We start from the raw sequence: 15431 nt of genomic DNA, 5'->3' as shown, positions 1-15431 counted from the left end.
TCAAAAAAATATATTTTTAAAATTGAAAATATATATTTTTCAAACCAAAATACATTTCAAAAGATATTTCAGGGTGAAGAAAATACATTTCCAACCTTACAGTAAAATGTATATCAAAGTATCCTTTATTTAAAATGTATTTAGTGCAATAATGATGATAATAATATTAATAATAATAATAATAAAAGTAACATGTTTTATTTACATCTGGAAAAAACAGTTGGATTATGATGAAAACAGAGTCAAAGGTTTAGCAAGAATTAGGCTGTTTATTCATTTGCTTACAGTATTTCACATTACACAATATCTCACTATAATGCAGCGTTCACTTGACTTTGAAATTATCTGTCAGTGATACAGTAAACAAGATACAACAACTGCTATGTACACTTTAGTTTTTGACAATATATACAATATAGTACTTAAAGGAACACACTCCACTTTTTTTGGAAATAGGCTCATTCTCCATCTCCCTCAGAGTTAAAAATGCAGCGTCTTCTTTCTAGATCCATACGTTAATAGGGCTCTGGTGCGTGATCTTACCGGATGGGGCGTAGCCAGGATTTTTGGTTGAGGCGCCATATTAGCAGGCCAAACAAATGCTTGCTGTGTGGTCGGTTGTAATGTTAGATTGCACTACTGGCAAAAGAATAAGCTTGAAAACGGGCTCTCTTTTCATTGTTTCCTCACCTGGAAGCATCATGAGGGAGCTTATGTGTTGGATGTTACCAAAAGAAGGCGTCTAGCCTGGATAGCAGCTGTGAGACAAGCTGATATTCAGTTCTCTACCAGCCACAGATATCTGTTGGTGTGCTCCAGTATTTTCATTCTGGTAAGTTCTAAATAAGTTCATATTACTCTTTTTATTTTCAATGCGCTCTGAGGTCATAGCAAATTAGAACAAACATGCAGAACTACCTTTATTTATAGAGTTGCTAATTATTTGGCATTATTGCAGCAAACCAGCCGATGAAATGAATGAAACAAATCCTGACTGGGTTCCAACACTACACATGGGGCACTACGAAATCTTTGTTTCAAACTACATGCTACATACCACCATGCCAATCAGGTTACTTCTTCCATGTGAGGGTGAAAAGGTGACCCTCCTGGATAAGATGGCAAAGGTTTGCTGCGTTTTGGTGAACATGTGCCCCAGTGTGTTAGTAAAACCAGGGAAAATACCCTTGTTAAATACTGTTAAAAGTCTTGTGCTGTATATGTAGAGATACATTTTCAAAAGAGACAGTAAATTACAGAATGCTAGTAGTGGGTGATATTATATAAATGCTGTCATGATTTTGTCATTTGTAAACTATACATGACATTGATTCTACATTGTAACTGATGTGATGTTCTACAAAGTGCTTTTAATTAAAAATAGGCAAACATTTGTTTGTTTCTTTATTCAACTTTTGAACAGTGGTAATTAGTAAGTACATAACCAGTAAATGCAAATTATTTACATGCCCCCCTAAATTAAAACATTATGGGTTATTCAGAACAGAACTATGCTTGGAAAAATATTTTGATCCAACTCCTCCACAGTAGCAGGTGGAATTTTTCTGTTTTGAGGACGGCTTCTTTTCCCTGTCACTACAGATGGTCTGTTTATGTTTTGATTGAGAGCCTTTTTTTGGGCAGCTGAAGAGGAGAACTCTATCTTATGGCCACCCTCTGACTGTATCTTGGTCATATTACCCAGCAAAACCCAGTATGCAGGTTCATCTGTAACAGTCCTTGTGCCACAGATCCTCACTGTTGCTTCTACTTTAAACAGAAGAGCAGGGACATGGCTGCAGGTCTCCACGACTCCGGCCATACAGCTGCAGTAGGCGGCTTCAACCTTCCCTGTGATGCTCACAATGACCCATGGCTTCAATGCTGGTTGATTCAGTCTTTGAGAGTGCAGGACCTGAAACACACACAGACAAAGTTCAAGACACGAACTTTAATAAGCCAAGGCCGACACAAATGTGTTCTATCTACGTTCAAATACATTAATCATAAATGTAACAAATAAAGTGTTTTTATCTATCTATCTATAGAAAGCTGCATGTTATATTTTAAATCTGCATGTTTCTTTTTAGAAACCTATCAGAAAAAAGCTTAAGTATGTAATGCAAGGATGTAATCACTTTCAAGAGTGAGAAAGCATAAAGTTCGACTTTAAGTGTAATTAGGATTATTTATAATAAATATGAATTAATTAGTGCAATTTCTTTAACCATAGAGAATATTTAAATCCTTCAGGACAATGTCACATCAGTGCACTGAACTCACTATGTTATCCATCTAAAAGAGCCTCCACGTGTTCTCACTGTAATTTCCCCCTCATGAATGAATTTATGCTGCACTAATCTGAATGTTAGGAGGGAAATCAAACGCATTTTACTCGCAGTACTCAAGCTGACTTACCTTTGTTTGAATTACGGCGTACTCACAATTGTACCCAGATCCTTGGTGAATTGGATGTGAGCCTCCAGAGATTTATAATGGCGAAATTGGTGCGCCGTGTATGCGCTGACTTCACAGGCAAGGTACGAGAATATATCAGGCTACGTCAATAGCGGTTTGGTCTTCAAGGTTTCTACTCCACTGCCGGATTTCATACGGGTCCACATTTCCAATGCACAATATTTTTTTGCAAGTACCGTCTCTTTCCATCTGGACACAATCTGTCTCTATACCGTCCTTTTTCTTTTGAGCTAGTGTTCAGAATTGCTCCTTCCAACACAGAGAGTGTGTTTGTTTTGCGCTCCCACAATGCATTGCAGCGTTACGTCAACTCCAAAGCCCATTGCGTGCAGGAGAGTATGCGCATGCGCATTGCCATGGTGAAGATAAAATGAAAAGTAATTAATAAAAAGTACATATTTAAATATTCCCACAAATGTGCAATGAACGTGCAAAAAATCTGTTTAGTAGTCGTTGCTGTTTCTTTCTTTTTTTTTCTTTCTTTTGAAAAATAACCGACGTCTCTGAGGCGCGAATTCCGACAGTGAGAGGAACGGCCGGATACAGGAGACGGGAAGAAACAAGCCGATTATGTTCGCGTTAATTAAGTGGTTGGAAGATATAAAATTCTCAATTCTGCCAACTGAACATATACGAGATTTTAATGAGGATGAATAATTAGCCGGCATGGAGGAAATGGACGTTTATTTCGTGGAGTGGCGACAAGGAGCCAAAAGGCGGGTGTCTACGAAGCCTCCATCATCAAGCTAGCAGGTGCCTTTTCTCAAATATAATATTACTTTATTCTCGCTATTTGGCGCGGAAGCGTAGAGCTGCCACCCAGACAAAAGAGAAATATAAGTATATCACGTTATAACGTGAAAAGTATATCGTGCTAACAATATACTATCATGTTTGTACAATATACTTTTCACGTTTGAACAATGTAATATCACGTTATTACAATATACATAATTTCACGTTCGTAAAATATTGTGCGAACGTGATAATTATGTATATTATAATAACGTGATATTATATTATACAAACATGAAAAGCATAATGTTAGAACAATAAACTTTTCACGTTATAACGTGATATAGCTCTATTTTGCTTTTGCCTGGGTGGCAGCTCCACGCTTCCATAATTTGGTAATCAAAATATGTAACTTAATTAATTATATTGTGACGTACTTTTGCCTTTTCTTATTATTCTGCCTTCTCAGAAAGGGAAAAAAATTACAAATAAAACTTTTTACACTTGTTATATAGAATATTCACATTTAATTTGACTTTTACAGAAATCCCACCTCTCCTTCTGGCTACAGAGCACTTACTTACCAAGGTGAGAAACAAAGCACAGTTAAGCTTTATTAATATTCACTAATTACAATGTTCCACATTTCCTTGCTTTTTTTAGTCATTTTTAGGCTTTTTAGAGTTTTTATGGTTGTTTAGCAGTAATGTTTCTGCCTATTTATTTCAGCCCATGAAATCGAATGCTGATCTTCCTAATGTGAGATTTACATAAATCTAAGTAATTTTGTTTGTTGTTATCATTAATGTTGTTGCTGTTGTTGTTTTTGTGCAGTTTACAATCATATAAACCTAGCAAGCATCAGTCATCACAGTAACTAACCTAAACAGATTCTTGCTTTATTCACATATATTATATGTAATTATATATACTTGTACATTGTAACTAGGGTTGCAGCCACTTGGCCCCACCCCATTGTTGTGACAGCCCTGATTGTCCTACACTGCATCTGAGCAGGGAACAGTCTCAACCTCATGCTGCCCTCTCCCATCCTCCTAAAGTAAGTATTTGTTGTTGTAGTTTTTTATGCAGTGTCTGTGTCACAAATGCTAAGCATAATTATTGAAATAATAACTGTTTTCTAACAGATTTTCCCAAACACTAGCTATGTTTGTTGTCATTCAGACCAGTACTACTGTTTAGACATTGCTTAGTGGTCATACATGTTTGGCAAGCTTGTTATGATACCAAAACAGTAGGCCTGTCACAATAGTCGATATATCAACCAAACGCACAATATATGTACATGACCTCAATAATTGTTGATGATGCAATATATCTGCCATTATATTTACATAAAAAATTACAAAAATAAAATATAATAATAACAAAATAATAACATTGTTTTCTATTTGTTAAAAAATTTGCTGTTTATACAAGTTTTTAAGGTATCTAATATTTTGATACCTAATTTCCATGATCTAAATACTTTAAGAATTAGATGTTGGTTTGTCAATTGAAAGTGTGTAGATCTTGCATTATTATGGTGTTATATTATGATTATACATTCACTGGCATAAAATGGTCTTAAAATGACGATGACATAACTTGTCGCAATTCTTTATGGGGCAATATACAGACCAACAAAAGGTTGTTATCGTAACAGGCCTACAAAACAGACGGTTTCATGATTGATAAACTCAAAAAATAAATACATTTAATTTCTCTGAGATTCTCTGATATTCAGTTACAGTTCACAACACAGCTACCTGTACATGCAGTACTGTACTGTAAATTTAAATCTCTGCATTTAGCATCTGACTAGAAGAGTCACAGTTACTGCCTCGTTTTTGTTTTTTTGTTTTTCACAAATACCTGGACTATTACTAACACATTTACTGTTTTACTTTTAGCTTGTGGATACAAATACAGATGTCCTTAATGTAAGTTGTGCATTTTAATTACATCATGTTATTTTTATTATTATTTATTTATTTTGAATGCCTTTTTTGTTGGGCTTTTTTGACCATAACAAGACATTTTTGCAGGATATATATGGTGAATTTATATGCATAGATACAGTCGTAGTGCTTGACACATGCACAGAGCAGTAGATGGACCAGGAGGGAAATAATTACAATCATGATGTTGATTGCTGATGTCAGTATATATATTTTAGAGGAATGTTTTGTTTTTCACCCAAAATGAACTATATTGCTTCAGAAGAGATTTATTACCCTACCGGACTCTTATATATTGTTCTGTTTTTTGTTTGTTTGTTTGTTTTTGTTGTTTTTAGGTTCAGTGGTGCGTGTTCTTCTAATGGCCGCCTTCCCACTGGAGGTTTTGATCCACAGCAATTTAAAAGGTAAACAGCTTTGAAAGTCAGTTAAAATGGTTAGCTAATAGTATTCTAAAAAGCCTACTTCTCTGTCACCAGTTTCTTTACCAATATGTACCCATAAAAGTATCTCTCAATAGCATATCATTGTAGTTCAAATGTTTAGTTGTACAAATATCAGATTTTTGGAAATCTAAAACTAGTCAGATACTCAAATGTTCATGCTTTTTATAGGAGGACAGAGCAAAACGGACATCGGCGCAGAGTGAAGAACTGCCCTTGATAAGGGAAAAAAATGCCCGTGTTACGAAATCCGCTGGCTCTGATTACCTAAGCCTACAATGCCCACAATGCCTTCCGAATCATGTGACAACCCCTTGGCTTTTGTAATTGCTCTTCGCTTCACTTGAACGACATATTGTTGTTCTACTTAGCAATTAGCCTATAGCCTATCGTTCAGCATCACCTCACTCAACAGGCACGATGGGTGCTTCGACTTACGAAAGACCCTCAGGAACAAATTAATTTCGTAAGTCGGGGTTCCAATATATATATATGTGTGTGTGTGTGTGTGTTTCTTTTAGAATGTTTAAGTATGTAATGAGAATAAAATTGTAAAATTAATATTCCGGGTTAATGGTTAAATTTATATATTTTTGGATGATTTTAAATAAGTTTAAATTGTATTTTTAAATATATTTTTAAATATATTTCAAAATATAGAAAAATGGCCAAAAAAATATAAGCGTTAAAACACATTTCAAAATATATTATGAATATATTTTTAAATATATTTCAAAATATACAAAAAATGGCCAAAAGATATATGTGCTAAAATACATTTCAAAATATATAAATATATTTTGGCCAAATATATTTTTAAATATATTTTTAAATATATTTCAAAATATACAAAAAATGGCCAAAAAATATATGTGCTAAAATACATTTCAAAATATATAAATATATTTTGGCCAAATATATTTTTAAATATATTTCAAAATATACAAAAAATGGCCAAAAAATATATGTGCTAAAATACATTTCAAAATATATAAATATATTTTAATCAAACTTATGGGAAAGGAGACCCCTTGAACATTAATCAGCGTGATGAGAACTATTGAAAACAAAAAAAAGAATCTTTGGAAAAAATCTAAGGAGAATTTAATTTATTTTAGTCTGACCCCAGTCCCATCCGCTAACATGGAGGAGGCGGGGTTTATGACTTATACTGGAGCCAGACACCAGGGGGCGATAGAGACGTTTTGGCTTCATTTTTGGGGAGCTGTCGCGTCGTCCATGTACGACGATGGACGACGCGGCGGCGACTCCTACTGTCACTACCCGATCCGTACCGGAAACCCGATCGGTACCCCGCATGCGCGAAAGCTGTCTACTTCCGGTCGTAGCGTTTTACGATAGTTATGGGTCAGAGTATCTGTTAAGATGTTAAGAATAATGAGTAAATCTTAAAATGTTTGCAATAATGAAGCATTTCAGTACAATGTAGACAAAAACGAAAAATAAAAAGATAGTTACGGATCGGGACTCCCCGATCCTTACTGCGCATGTGCAAAGTCGGACCGTACAAATCGGTTTGTTTTCTTCTTCTTCTGTTCGTTTAATGGCAGTTTACTCCCCAGTGTACAAGGATACTGCCACCTGCTGACCGAGCGAATGAACCCTATTATAAACTGAATTGGCGTCATTACAAACGTGTGTTCAATTTGATTTAGTGATAGTCGAGTGTGTTTATGCTTGTCTGTGTGGAGAGGATTGACTGGAATAGTGATGATGATGTCGGCTATCACTGTCAATTGTCAGTAAACACTTAATCTGGCTGCTGAATCTTCATGCGATACATTGCTAAGTCGTATCGGGTAGTGACACCTACCATTGTGCATGTCACTACCCGATCCGTACCGGAAACCCGATCGGTACCCCGCATGCGCAAATCTTACGTCACTTCCTCTCTTTGCCAACATTGCGACATTCAATATATTTGAATGATACGGTTAGCGCCCAGTTAGCTCCTAGCATTTCTCAGCAGTTCTGCCTCCTTTCCGACTACCGGGACATTTAAACAATGGATAATCCGTTTACAAACAAATTCATGCTTTTCTCCTCAACAGAGAGCGTCCCCGATTGAACAACAGCGCCGTAAAATAAGAAGAATGGCGCCTAATTACAGACTTAATAATACAGACTTTGTAATATCTCACGTGTAGATTCATCACTGAATCTACACGTGTCTACATTGTTTACTGACAATTTACAGTGATAGCGGACATCATCATCACTATTCCAACAATCCTCTCCACACAGACAAGCATAAACACACTCGACTAATCAAATTTAACACACGTTTGTAATGACGCTAATTCAGTTTACAATAGGGTTCATTCGCTCGGTCAGCAGGTGGCAGTATCCTCTTATACTTGGAGTAAACTGCCATTAAACAAACAGAAGAAGAAGAAAACCGCTGCACATGCGCGGTACGGATCGGGTAGACCCGATTTGTACGGTCCGACTTTGCACATGCGCAGTAAGGATCAGGGAGTCCTGATCCGTAACTATCTTTTTATTTTTATTTTTTTGTCTACATTGTACTGAAATGCTTCATTATTGGAAACATGTTAAGAGATACTTATTATTCTTAACATCTTAACAGATACTCTGACCCGTAACTATCGTAAAACGCTTCAACCGGAAGTAGACACCTTTTGCGCATGCGGGGTACCGATCGGGTTTCCGGTACGGATCGGGTAGTGACAACCCCGCTTGTGGAGGCTGCCATCTTGCAAATTATGAGCCAGAGTCTGCGCAGTAGTAACTACGGGTGGAGCCGTGGCATGGAACTCCCGCCCACAGTCATACGTCGTTACACCCCCCTCTTAACTTTTACGTAGCATGTCCTTTTTCCCTCTGCTTGCGCTCTGCAATTTTTTCCAAAAGTGAAGGACCCGTTAAAACAAGGTAATTACAACAAATTCATACTTTGAAACCGCCCCCCCCCCCAAGTAAATTTTTTAAAATCAGTAACAACATACCTGTTGGTGAATACCATGGTAAATAGCTACATTATCAGTATATTTTATGGTTAGCACCATCGTGTCTCAACATGCTAGCAATTGGCAATTAATACACCGCTGCTTTTTCAAATGTATATTGAATTCTTTTATTCTGCTGTTAGACCAGGAATCAAAAATGGAGACAACGTCAGCGTCTTCTGCCCAAGCAAAGAGTAAGTGCAATATTATGGCTTGTTATTTCAACTTCTTAAAGATCTAAGTGTGTTTAAATAAAAAAAAATCTATTATAAAGTGACACTACAGCTTTGTTAATTCAAAAACAATGAATATTACTTTTACCAAAAAGAAATGTAAAAAAAACCAGCAACTCATTTTATACAAAATTGTTTATTAATTTCACAATCAACAGAAACTATTATCTTCATCATTGGGGACAGCTACATCCGCCATGGGGAAGCACAAGTGAGGGAGACCATCGGGACCAACCTAGGTCTGGATGCGCAGGTCCAGTGGTTTGGCAGGGGTGGGATGGTTTGGCAAAACCTGATGCCTTTTCTCTTCCAATGCCTTCGAGGAAGAGTGATACCTTATGTCCTGTTGATCCACTGTGGTGGAAATGACCTTGGCAATGTCAAAGCATCAGGCTTGTGGCAGCAATCAAGCAGGACTTGCGTGATCTCCACCACCAGTTCCCGCAGATGAAAATCATTTTCTCTGCCATCACCCAGCGATGCCAGTGGAGGCGTGTTAATCCAAAGAAGGTGGACAAGGCTCGACGCTTTGTAAACAGTGTGATGACTACTTCTATTCTGTCGGTTTGTGGTTGTATTGTACATCATCCACAGATAAAGCATAGAAATCCTGACCAGTTTTTGCATGATGGAGTTCATTTCACCCCTTTGGGAAATGATGTATTTTTAAATAATATTGCCTTGTGTCTGAAAGACCAAATCCAGTAGGGTGATGCTGGCTTTGGACTTTCCACTAACATTTTGGCAGCAAAATCTGAATCAGGAATTTTATTCTTTATGCTGGTTTTTTTTTTTCGGCTTTAAACTCATTTGTTAATTTTTCTTTAAATGCCAGAGGAGCCATCACACTTTTCAGTGATTTCACAATTATTCCCCCTGTTCTTTCTTTTGCTGTCATTCTCTTCTAAATTTGTTATTGCTGAATGTTCTTGTAATAAATATTTTTAAATCATCTCTGACATGCATGATTTTGATTTAATATTGCATTTTACATTCAGCAAATTTTCAGACTGTTTAGAAACACCATTGCTTTTCATGACACTGTTTTATTGAATCCTGTTAAAGACAACATGCAAGAAAATTCCATCTAAACCTTTCATAAAATAAAAGAGTCTTTCTTAATCTAACGATTAATCGTAGACTAATCGTTAGTCTACGATTAACAACTTTAGAACTTAAATACATAGCACTTATGCTAGGACAGTGAAATAACAGTAAAAGCTGCTTGTAAGTTCTATCACTAGCAGGATAACAATTTTAAGAGAAGCCATTTATATGTATATTAAGACAGTGACTGTTGTCCTCGACATATTACTGTTCCATGAGGTTGCATGTTTCTCTTAAGAAACATAATGTGGTGTATTAGCCTTTGTATTTTCCAAATTCATTGTTATTCTATTAATTACTAAAGAAAGACTTATACTGTTAGTTTGGGGTGGCTGTAGTTTAGGAAGTACAGCTGGTCATCTTCTGATTGGAAGGTTGGTGGTTTGATCCTGGCTCCCCCCAGTCTGCATGACAAATATAATAATTTTTTTTTTTAAAAGGTCAGTATTTCAAATAGATGGCACGTCCATCATCATTAACTGCCACTGAGGTCTCAATCTGAAGACGGCTCCTAATGAAGAAGAAAAAAAAAAAAAAAAAACCAGACAGAGGAGAGAATAATTAAATTGTATGTATGACGTTTAGCACATTTTATTATACAATTCTACTAAGCTGATATTTGGCAAGGATTAATTAGTGTGTCTGTGAAGTTTCTCAGTCCACCAGGTCATTGTAGTCTAAGGAACTTGGAAAGAAAATCATCTGGTCTTCTTTAAGTGTCTTGAAGATGTTTCACATCTCGTCCCAGAAGCATCTCATCTGCATGTCCACTGAACCTAGAACAGAGGCAGACAGACAAGCGCAAACACTTGGATGAAGGAAATGTGAGAAGGACCACTCCCTGACTACTTCTTTAGATTACATTATCCACAGTATTTAAACATGAATACATTTAATCTCAGTAGTAAAAAGTAGCATTTTGCTTTCTTTTCAACAGAATGACAGCCCATCTTAGTTGAAAGCCCACTCACCACGACAAGGTGCAGGCCATGAGTGGGAACACGGGACAAGACATACTTGGCAAACAAGACAAACTAAGACAGGACAAGGTAAAGATATACTTCATACACATCAGCAATACAATAAAAAATTTTAAACAATAACAATTTATTAACAATATCATTATATGTTAACTTTTCGAATTTTAAATACTGAATGCAAAATCATTAGAGCAAAACGTACTCTCAGTTTTAATTCCCACAAGGAAATAAACAACAACACTTCTAAGGAACTATGTGAAATCTCAAATTGAAAAAACAGTGGTGTTATTTATAGAAAAGTGCAATTAAACTATCCTGTTGTGGGGCATAATCCGTGCCGTGGCTGTGGGGGAGGCTGGTGCACCTGAGGTCAATCAGTGCATCACTCCTCCACTCCATATAAATGAACTAGGGCGTGTTGTGTGTTTGTTGTTGTTGGTGGTATGTGTTTGGCTGGAAAGCTGTGCTGTGAGTGTGTGTACAGCAAATGCAAATAAAAGGGATATGCCACTGAATGGTGAGTCGTAGTCATGTCGTGCCTCCAACCTGTCACAAATTCATATCAGCAATTACAAAAGTAGCAAACAGTGGCAAGAGAATTTTTTTCTGTTTCTTCTGCTGATGATTCAGTCCTGTTTATGCGGACTGTAAACCATGGGCAGCAGCAACGGAACATAATGGAGACCAGTGGAGTCCATGTTTCTTCTGCTGATGATGATTCAGTCCTGTTTATGCGGACTGTAAACCATGGGCAGCAGAGGAATAACTGGCAGTAACTGATAATGACAGCTGGGACTGAACAACTAGTGATTTATTGTAATTTAAATCAAAATTTGTTATATTCTTTGACCATATGTTTAGTTAGTAAGTATATATTATATGTATTTCAATTCTAATCTGAAATACAATATATGTTCGAACAATCTGAAATGATGTCAATAAATCATTCTGCCCTAAAAGGCAACAGGTATCGCACATTACTCTCCATAAAAATGGATCCGTTTGGTCATCTGTCGGCGAATCAACTTGCCCGTTTTTGCCATTTCATTTTTTCTTCTTGCTAAGTGACTAAATCTGACTTTGCAGTACCATGTGGAGGCCATTTTCACAAGAACATGAATGTGGTTTACTTCAACACATGTGTCAAGCATATGGGTTTCAAGATGAGGGAAAAGGTTTTTTTCACCACATTCTTCCAGAACCTGGGTGACAATGGTTGCTGTGACTCCACGTCCACTGGGTAGCTGACCTCCATTGGTTTTGATTTTCCTCTGAATGCATTTTTCTGTTGTGATACACACAGTAACCAAGCCTGGTGAAGGTTTTTGGAGACCACCTCTGTCTTTCTGCTTAATAAAAGTATGCACAGCACCTTCAGTTGTCAAGGCCTGTGAACAAGGCAAGCAGGTGATTTTCTCTTTGATCTTCTTTACTACAAAACCTGCGATGTAGCTGATCACTGCCTCCTTGTATTCAGACAGGTTGCATACATCTGGGAGGTCAGGAATCGAGTGATCATCAGGGTCATTTACTTGCACAAGGTGCACTTCCATTCTGCGAGCAACATTTACAGCTGCAGATGTTGAATCAAGAATGTATGTGTTGTCTCGAAGTAAACAATTGCCTGTACCCATTTTAACTTGGTTCCTAACAAGTAAACGTTTGTAGGCTCCCCTGAACTGTCTGGCATTAGGATTGTCATTGTGCCCCCCTCTTGCTCTTATGGCAGAGAAGAAGAGCTCTAAGTGGTCCTGACTAAGTTTGTAGGTCAGAAGATACCTGCATGGGGCATCGGTCCTCTCAACAAGTTCATTATAAATGTTTAGTGCACTTATGCCATTAGCAATGAAGCCATATATGGCAGTCTTCTTTTTTGTGGTGTGAAGTGGCACCATCTTGTCATACTGCTGGACCTTCAACCCACGAAGCAAGGTTTCTGCATCTTTCAAGATTGTCTCAGCCCTGTGTTTAGTTGATGGCTTAATTGGAGCTTTGTAACCTTTTCCAAGAGGATTACGGCTGTTGAGCACATCAAAGGCTGCATCTACAGTGCGCACAAACTCCACAGTTGCAGAACAACCTTTAAACTCCTCCAATTTCAAGCCTTGTTCACAGAACTCCATTGCATCCGCTACACTTCTGCTGAAGAGCTGTGCTGCTAGGTGGACTTTCATTTTTTGTTTTCTCCACTGTAAATGAGCCATTTTTAGCCTGTTACCTAGTCGTAGACCCTCTTCATCTTGGAGTTTATTAAGGGCTTCAGAGTACTTCCACTTAATCTTCCTCCCATCTTCTGTCTCAAATTCCATTGAAGATGCAAAGGCATTACGAAGAAGCTTTAGCATATGACATGCATCCAGGATCACATGCACTTTTTGTGTGGGATTCTCTGGATGAAAGAAGTAGGGCTTCATGTTGTTGATATTTAACTCTGCGCCAAGTTCCCTTATCATGGCGAGGTTACTCGTAGGGGCATCACATGTAAGGGAGACAACTTTAACACCAACTTCATGAAGCCTGCTAAGGCTTTCCCGAATGACATTGGCCTTCTCTGATCCATCCATACCATTGATGAGGAAGTACGCAATGGGAATTTTCCATGACTCATTGACAGCCACAACCATGAGGACAAAGGCCTGGGTGGCAAGTGTGTTGTCAATTTCACCAGTGCCTATATCTACATAGCCATGGAACTGGTCACCTGCAAACTCAGTCATTTTGTGGATGTACATTTCATCCATCATTAGAGCACACACCGTCTCCTTTCCCTGTTCTCTGTTTGCCTCCACGTGACTTGTTAGTGCTCTGAAAGATGCTACGGTAAATCCAGGATCAGCTGAGACACTACTGTACCAAGTGCGAATGGTGTGACTGTGTGGCAACGCTTTGTTAAAATTCTCACGCACGTACTCATATGCTTTTGGGGAGTAAAAATGAAGTGTGGTGGTGAACTGTTTCAGTTCCTCAGAATATTTAGCTGACTTTTTCCCATCAAGGATTTTACGCAAGATGTGTTTTGGAACTTCATTGATTGACTCAAGCAAAGATGCACACTGATTTGAGATCATGAGCTTGTTCTTGAGTTCTTTGGTGACATCCTTTAAGGTACAAACTTTTGTCTTTAAATGCCTAGACTTTTGGCATTGCAATCTCAGCTTTTTCCTGTATTTTGTTAGCATCTCTTCTGAAGCCTGATTTTTACGCTTTAACGACTTTGGAGACTCAAGGTTGTAGCAGTGATCTTCTTGAATACAGCCTGGTTCTGCTAATGTGGTTGGTAATAACGCGTAACTATGGTCTCCTGGTGTCATGTTGTGGTCGAATTTTGTATGTGTTTGACCAACATTACTGTTCCCTGACACATCGCTTGATAAACCTGGAGAGCCACTTACCTCTGTGCCAGTACTTATCAAAATGTTACGTCTTGATCCTCTCCCAGTTGACCTCACCTGAATACATGGAAAACTGAAAATAGTTGGAACTGCTGTGCTGCTGAGTCGACAGATTCCCTAAAGCAGCACAAAAAGAAAAAGAAAAAGAGAAACTTTATATTTAATGTTTTTTTTCTTATAATATTACATAGAAATAGTTATAGATTTTATTAACCTTCGAGTCTGTGATGATGTCATTTTCTTCAAAATGAGCACCGCAAAGACGAGATGATGGCCCAGGTGTCCAGTCCTTCCTTCTCATGTTAGCCAGCCAGTGGTTCAGTCTTGCTGCATCACCTAAAGGAAAACTGACCACCCCCACCACCAAAAAAAGACATGCACCTAAGATGACTGTTTAGCAGACTGAATCCAGGTGCAGCTGTGTCAGGTTAATCTGATTGGATGGTCATAATGACAGCGTAGCAAAATCAGACTAAAAAGCCTCTGTGAACTACAGTAAATACTGTCGTGGCAAGGCCGACCAAATCATATCAAACTACTGGTAGAATAGCTATAGAACAGTTTAATGTTAGCGACATCATATTAATTACCACTTTAACTCACATGCTGTTTTTTCTCAAAAACGTAGCGGTGCAGCAGACTTTATTTTTAGTTATGCAAACAAACGAGCCCAATAATAATTTTTTAAAGACAAATTATTCACCGCGCTTATTTCGCTTTTGTTGGCTGTGTCTCCTGAAACGAAGTCTATCCATGTATTCACAATCACCAGTTCATCTGAGACACCGGTTCGCACAGCCAATTAACATCAGAGAGAACGGGCCTGCAGCCCCAGGTAGTAGCCAGTGGTGTCGTAACAACCGCTAACTCCAACTGTACATTAATAAAATAATAATTCTAACCTAACAGTATTTCTGGCGCTAATCACATGCATCGTTTATTATGTGGGCAAGCCACAAGGCAAAATGGCTGTGGTGTGACAGTGGTGGGTAGATGACCACAACCTATTAACACGGTTCAAACAATTTCTTGACTAAAATAAAATTTATTAGCAGTTTCTTAAATGCTATTTATTTAAATTGAACAAAGAACTGGTAGCTAACACTGCTTTA

The 15431-nt window shown here is 37.7% G+C and overlaps 1 long non-coding RNA gene and 1 pseudogene across 3 annotated transcripts; both read left to right on the top strand.

Annotated features, from left to right (window-relative positions):
- The first annotated feature begins 2964 nt into the window (after positions 1-2964).
- LOC146493722 (uncharacterized) lies at positions 2965-6083 on the top strand. Of its 2 annotated transcripts, XR_014871788.1 has the most exons (7): positions 3120-3231; positions 3758-3801; positions 3943-3972; positions 4163-4273; positions 5127-5156; positions 5513-5581; positions 5789-6083. It is a non-coding gene; the product is annotated as an uncharacterized LOC146493722 (long non-coding RNA). The 2 variants fall into 2 exon arrangements; XR_014871787.1 differs by lacking the exon at positions 3943-3972 and having other exon boundaries at positions 2965-3231.
- A 531-nt stretch (positions 6084-6614) lies between these two features.
- On the top strand, positions 6615-14667 carry LOC146493721 (uncharacterized; annotated as a pseudogene). Its single transcript, XR_014871784.1, has 2 exons — positions 6615-8801; positions 8999-14667. The product of XR_014871784.1 is annotated as an uncharacterized LOC146493721 (transcript).
- Positions 14668-15431: the final 764 nt, after the last annotated feature.

The sequence above is a fragment of the Neolamprologus multifasciatus genome, chromosome 22 (assembly GCF_963576455.1).
Source record: "Neolamprologus multifasciatus chromosome 22, fNeoMul1.2, whole genome shotgun sequence".
NCBI classification, from domain to species: Eukaryota; Metazoa; Chordata; class Actinopteri; order Cichliformes; family Cichlidae; genus Neolamprologus; species Neolamprologus multifasciatus.
This window is presented reverse-complemented; position numbering and strand designations above follow the sequence as displayed.